This window comes from Microtus ochrogaster, unplaced genomic scaffold (assembly GCF_000317375.1).
Source record: "Microtus ochrogaster isolate Prairie Vole_2 unplaced genomic scaffold, MicOch1.0 UNK8, whole genome shotgun sequence".
NCBI classification, from domain to species: Eukaryota; Metazoa; Chordata; class Mammalia; order Rodentia; family Cricetidae; genus Microtus; species Microtus ochrogaster.
This window is the reverse complement of record NW_004949106.1, coordinates 6124462-6130893: the sequence shown is the minus strand read 5'-3', so window position 1 is coordinate 6130893 and position 6432 is coordinate 6124462. Positions and strand designations below refer to the sequence as shown.

The following is a 6432-nucleotide window of genomic DNA, read 5'->3' as shown; positions in this document are numbered from 1 at the left end:
GGATTAGAAGCTACATGGCCAGGGGTCGTAGGCTCCAAAAAACAAAGCCCAAGGTTCAAGCCAAGGCAGAGGCCTCAGCTGCAGCTCAGGCTCCCGGGTGCCCAGGCCCCTGTGAAGGCCCCATAAAAAAGGTCTTAGTCGGCCAATGTGAAGACAGATGGACTGGTGTGAACACCTACACAGTGTTTGCAGATGTTCAGGACCTTATGCTATTTTTACAAATAAACTTGAGGCAAGTTCTGTTAAAAAATAAATAAATAAGCAGCAGAATATGGTAGATATTTTTATATAGGGCACATAATTATCCACAAATAACAAGAACTAAGTTTTGAGTGTAGTTGATCCTAGCACTGTAATACTATAAATTAAAAACAAAAATATAAAAAAATGAATATCATTTCCATCCATTAGATGCATGCTGTAACTACAATGAGGAGGTTTTAACACCAATGATGATGACAAAAGAAAAAAATGAATAATGCTAAACACTGTCAGGAGTGTTAAAAAGTAAGATTTTAATGTACTGCTGGTGGGAATATAAAATAAATCAACTGTCTTGAAAAGTTGTCTGAATGCTTGCAAAGGATTGAACAGAACGCTATTTTATGTCCCACAATTCTATGCTTAGACTAATTGTTAAAAGAAACAGCATGTTATAGACAAACACAACTTGTACAGAAATTTGTATGCCATCAGTAATCACAGCAGTCAAATGTAAAAGCAAACCACATTCTTGGTTCAGTGAGCAAAATGAGTTTTCCATAAAGACCATCATTCATCATTCCATTTTATGAATGAACCTTGAACACATTATACTATGTGAAAATGTCCTGTCACAAACAGTGAAGAGTTATTTGACACAATGTTCAATACATCCCAAACAGATAACGCTTTCAAGAGGAAACAGACCACTGAGAGCCCAGAGTTCACAATTGAAAGGAATGGTAGTGACTTTTGGCATTTATGTGTCTTTTTTGGATAAGGATGAAAGTGTCTTAAAGTTTAATCTTTTTGTGGTTGCCAAAACTAAAAATAAAATATATGTATATGTATATATATTACATATGTATATATTTTATTTATCACACTCATCATGTATATTATATCATATATTATATGCATTATTCAAGTATATTTAGTATGTAATACATGGCATATTGCTGTATATCATATGAATTATATATGATATTAGACAATTTTAGGAAATACATTTTCAGGTGTAGTTACTCTGGCATGATACAGGCGATATCTTTGAAACACACGTTGAAAGCAGTGCCCACCTGCACATTCTTTCTGTGGTGTCCATCTTCATCAATGACTGCTGTTGAATGATTACATTTACTACTTATGTGCTTTACCTGTTGGTTGATAGCAAATCAGAAATAAACACATATCTTTCATATGCCTCCAGGAGTCATGTTGGGAAGGACAATAGTCTTCCTGCACATGCTTATATAGAGAGAGCAAGGGGCCTGCCAGACCAAAAAAAACCACACTTTTAATTTGCTTCTTTTATTACTCGTGTAGTCAAAACACATCAAATGACCTATGCCCCAATCAGGAGGCTTAAGCCGTTTATTACTGATACAGAAGAGGAGAGTGGATATGCAGTCTTAAATTAAAATCAAAGACAGCCTCTACAATAGTCATGGAAAGGTCTTGTCCTAAGGGAAGTACAAGAATAAAGATAACGCATCTCTCTCTTAGCATTACGTAGTAAACTAGTCTTTCATGGCTTAAATGAGGCTAATAAGTGAGCCAACTCTTTTCTCTGAGAATTCCAATTAAAATCATCGCTCTCACAAATATAAAATATTTTATCGTATAATAAATTATATTTCAAATTTTGGGTCTTTCATGTATTTGAGCACAGTTATTAGAATATATTTAAATTTGTCTATCTTGCTCTAATCAGTTAAATGACAGTGCTCAGATTCCATCTGCAAAGGACATATTATATTCTTTATTTCCCTTCAGTTTTTACTTTTATAACATATTTTTTTCTAGTTTGATGATAATAGAGGGTCCTCATGTGACAGTTATTGACTTTTATATCTATAATATGAGTATTATAATAATTGGGCTGTGGATATCAAATGAATTTTTGCTAAAAATTTCACTAGAAATCGTATCTTATGCTCAAAAATGTTCTCAGTTCATGATTCAATACCACAAATAATTTAGGCTTCCCATTTTGGAATCAAGAAATACTCAGAATATGGGCAGCATCACACACAGACTACTTATGTGGATTTTTCTTTTTCACCCTTTCTGGCATCGGAATGGTATCTCTGACCACATGAAGAAGAACACCTATCTATCTGAATAAGAATATGCACCTAAGGGACAGGAAAAACTACAGGGCAAACTCTTTGATTATATCTTTCTGAATTGAAATACTGATCTTTCAGCTTGATAATAGGATCTATATTGTACTAGTTAATGCCATTGTATTGCTTCCTAGATCTCAACATACTCTTATAAAATATGTTTTCAAGGAATCTTATAGGAATCAGACATCTTCATGGTAATTTCAATGTACAACATTGCAAAGATATATAAGCAGTCCTTTACAGAATTATATTTTAATTAGGTATTTTTAAGGAATAACTTGTGTTTTAAAATTTGTCAATCACAAACATTTTCATTAAGTATCATTATAAAACATATCAGTCAACATGCAGATTTACACTTTAAATCAGAAATATAATAAATTCAAATGTTCTCTCTGTTAATGAAGTAGATGCCTTCTTATTTTTTTTAGTTCTGTATTTACATCTATCTTTTTCTATCTAGCAGTTTACAACAGACAGAAACAGAAGACAAGATTTTAAAAGAAGATTTTATAAAAGTAGTATGCTAACTAAAGTGCATATATTCCCACAAATGGTTTCACCTTTAGTGAGAAATCAGAAAGGAAACCTATTCTAAATGTCATCTCAAAGTGCACATTTACAAAATTATTACATATCATTTGCTTGGAAAGACAATAAATAATGCATATTTTTATTCAAATTTTCATTTCCCTTCCCAGTTTTGGGGTAGGGAGTGAGTGCTAAGCATTAGAAAGAAAAAAATATTATTTCAAAAATTTTTAAAGTAAGCAAATTCACATGGGGATGTTGGTTTTCAAATAATTTATGTAACTAAAATGATTGCTGATGTTATAGTCAGTTCAGAATCAGACAAGTGCTTTCTACACAAGAAACAATTTTAGTAATATAACTCTTTTATGAACCATTTATTGACTCCAGTTTTTCTCCCAGAATCCATTTTATATGCACATGAATACTATTTATACAAGCATAAACATGTGTATATACATCTACATTCGTACACAGAAATATTAGGTTTTCTTATTCATATGTTTCTTTAATAAATCAATGTACAATAACACACCTGAAGTCAATATTCTTTATGGAGGGTGAAAATTTTATGAGGGCCACCCCCTTTGGTGCTAGCCTGTGATCCTTAGAAATGAATTCTATCTGTTCTAGCTGGAATAATGAATAAAATATGGCTCTTTCTAGACTAGAGAATGAGTTCAAGCATGTTTCTCTTATAATTAAGTAATAAGTTCAAAGCTTATAGCTCTTCTTTTCAATGGCTTCTGTAAAGGATTGCACCAATCACCCCACCTCTGCTTAAGAGTTCATTCTTCCCAGAAGACCCGTAAGAATAACAAGAGCTAGAAAGCAAATAGATCAAAGACTACAAATTAATGTTGGTATTTTTAAAGCAAGGCAAAAAATTATTTCTAAATAAAAGGTCAAAATAAGTTACTTTTAAAATAATATCAAGCACCATCTTCTCTACAATTTAAAATGAGTTACTTTTTTATAATATTGCACTTTGTAATATAAATTGAATATACTTGTGAATATGTCTGTATTTGTATGTTTATGTATGTATATTTTATAATACAGTTTTTATTTTATTTTGTAAGGCATAATGCTTACCTTTTATGTGGGATGAATGTCATTTTACAAATTTTGTAAATTTCTGCTCTTACCATTTATAAGACATTATATTTTTCCATAAAATTAACATTTCTGCTGACTGTGGTAGTCCACACATTTAATCCAACACTTCAGAGACAGAGACAGAAATATTTTTATTTGTAACCAGTATGGTCTACAGGGTCCAGACCAGACCCTACATCAAAAAGTTAATTATTTATGGCTTGTGCCAAAAATGGAATGTGTGCTTTGTGAAATAAAAAGTCCTATCAATCTCATTCATAACACCTACTATGATGGTTGATATAAGTAGGTCCTCTATACTATTTATAAATTATTTATATATTGTGTTTTTAGATATTCTATACTATTTACAAAAGATCTACACAAAAGTTTATAAAATGTGTGTGAACATTTAAGTCTAGTTGAATCTAATTGAACATAAGTTTCTTTCTGTTCTTTTCCGTAACATATAAGAGTGTAGTCAATGAAAATATTTTATATTAGAATCACTACTTATAAATTGGCTGTGATAGCACTACTATGTCTTTCATGTATTATCATTAATAATGCAAGAGGAATCCAAAAATGTATTCTTTATTTTCTTATTTGAGGGTTTTAAATTGTTTTTAGGGCCTTGCACATGGTGGGAAAGGGCTTTCCATCGGAGCTCTGGTCCTAAACTTCTTCATAAATTCAGTTACTGTCAGAATATTGAACTTGAGAGATAGCTTTCTTAGCATGTGTTTAAGTTTACAACACACTGTTGGTAAGCACATGCCCAAAGTTTATAAAACTCTCTGCTACTTAGAAATTTTATATGAAGTATGCAAAATAGCCAAATTAATAGGAATAGAAAATGAAATGTTAGTTCGCAGGTGCTGCATTTGTTCGAAATGAAGGTTAACAGTTTCTTCTCAATGAGTACAAAGTTTCATGACAGAAAGAAGAAAATGGGAAATGACTGGAGAAATATAAAAGACAAACATAAAATAGTAGACACATGAATCTCAATAATTGAATAATAACCACAAAAATCAATGAATTAATCTAATTATGGGAGAAATCGTCAGAAAGGATTTTCAAGGAAAAAAGCAAATATTTCAACTCGGCACTGTCTCCAGGAGAAAAAATTATATTTGAATAAATAATTACATTGAAAGGCTAAAAACTAAAACTATAAAATGTCGTTGATATAAATTAAGTAAGATCTAAGTAAATATTCTACACTGATTGATTTAAAGGCTTCATATTGTGTACATAATACTATTATTAAAATTCAATGTTGTTTCTATCAGTAGTTATTTATATCATTTCCCCTACTCACTCTCCTCTCTCTGAATCCCTCCCATGTCTGTCCCATCCCTTCCCATGGTCTCTTGTTATTTTTACTTGATATATATACATATATATATATGCTGAGCTCATTAGTTTTTTTTTCATACGTGTTTAAAGCTGACCTTTGATTACTAACTAATCTATCAGTTGGCTCGATCTCCTGGAGATGACTGGTTCTTCCTCTCTCAACAACTATCAACTTCGTGTATGTCTTCTAGGGCAGAAGTCCTCACTGTATGGAATAATATTTGAAGATCGTAAAATGTTTCTGGTACCAGTGGTTTATTATAGTGCTCTCTAGTGGGAATTTTTATAGAAGCAAATCCAAGGAGATTTTTCCAACTGAGCAGCAAAATCCAACATTTTCATCAAGTGGGATAAAATAATTCCCTTTTTCTGCCAGTATGTTTACACACCTAACACATGGGTTTCTATAACAGACCATGAAGAGAAATCCTTGTATGTTTCATTCTTAGGAAGAGATTTATTTCAAAGAGAAAGAATATTGAAACAGCTTATCATCTCTTATCTAGGAAGAACATAGAAACTTTCTTGACTTCCAACTTACACATCAGGTCTTTTACTATTCTGTATTACACCCATATCTATAGATATTTTTTTGATTCACCAAGGCCCCAAAATCAGTTGTCATAATAAACCCTCTATACATCTAGCATCATATGATTCAATAAAACAATATTATTAGACAAGTATATTTAAACACCCTATCTTTTCTTTAAAAACTAACTCACTGCCATTAAAAAATTACTTTGCCCCTTTAGTTCAAAACAATTTGCATACATGATCATATATCTTTGTTTTTCATAACATTCTTTTTTCTTCTTTCTCATCTCTTCTTCCTTTTTTCTTGTGTTCCCCCTGTCATATCTCTTAATTCCATAATGCTCTTTTTAAACTAGTTTTCTTAGTTCATTGCACAACACTTCTCCATACAGTTTCTTGCATTTAGAGACAGGATCTACAAAGCTGGTTCAGCATTGAAAGTGTATACTTATAGTTACTTTTGTAAGGTTGAAGTCTGTCTCTTGGGCTATGTCACACCTTCCAACCTTACTCTTCTTTATCTATTGTTGTTGTCCTGTTCAGCACATTTTTAGGCAGACATATTGGTGAA

General features: G+C 31.7%; 1 pseudogene; it reads left to right on the top strand.

The window, feature by feature from the left end:
- Positions 1–2046, top strand: part of LOC102000380 — a 2808-nt pseudogene extending 762 nt beyond the window's left edge.
- The last annotated feature ends 4386 nt before the right edge of the window (positions 2047–6432 follow it).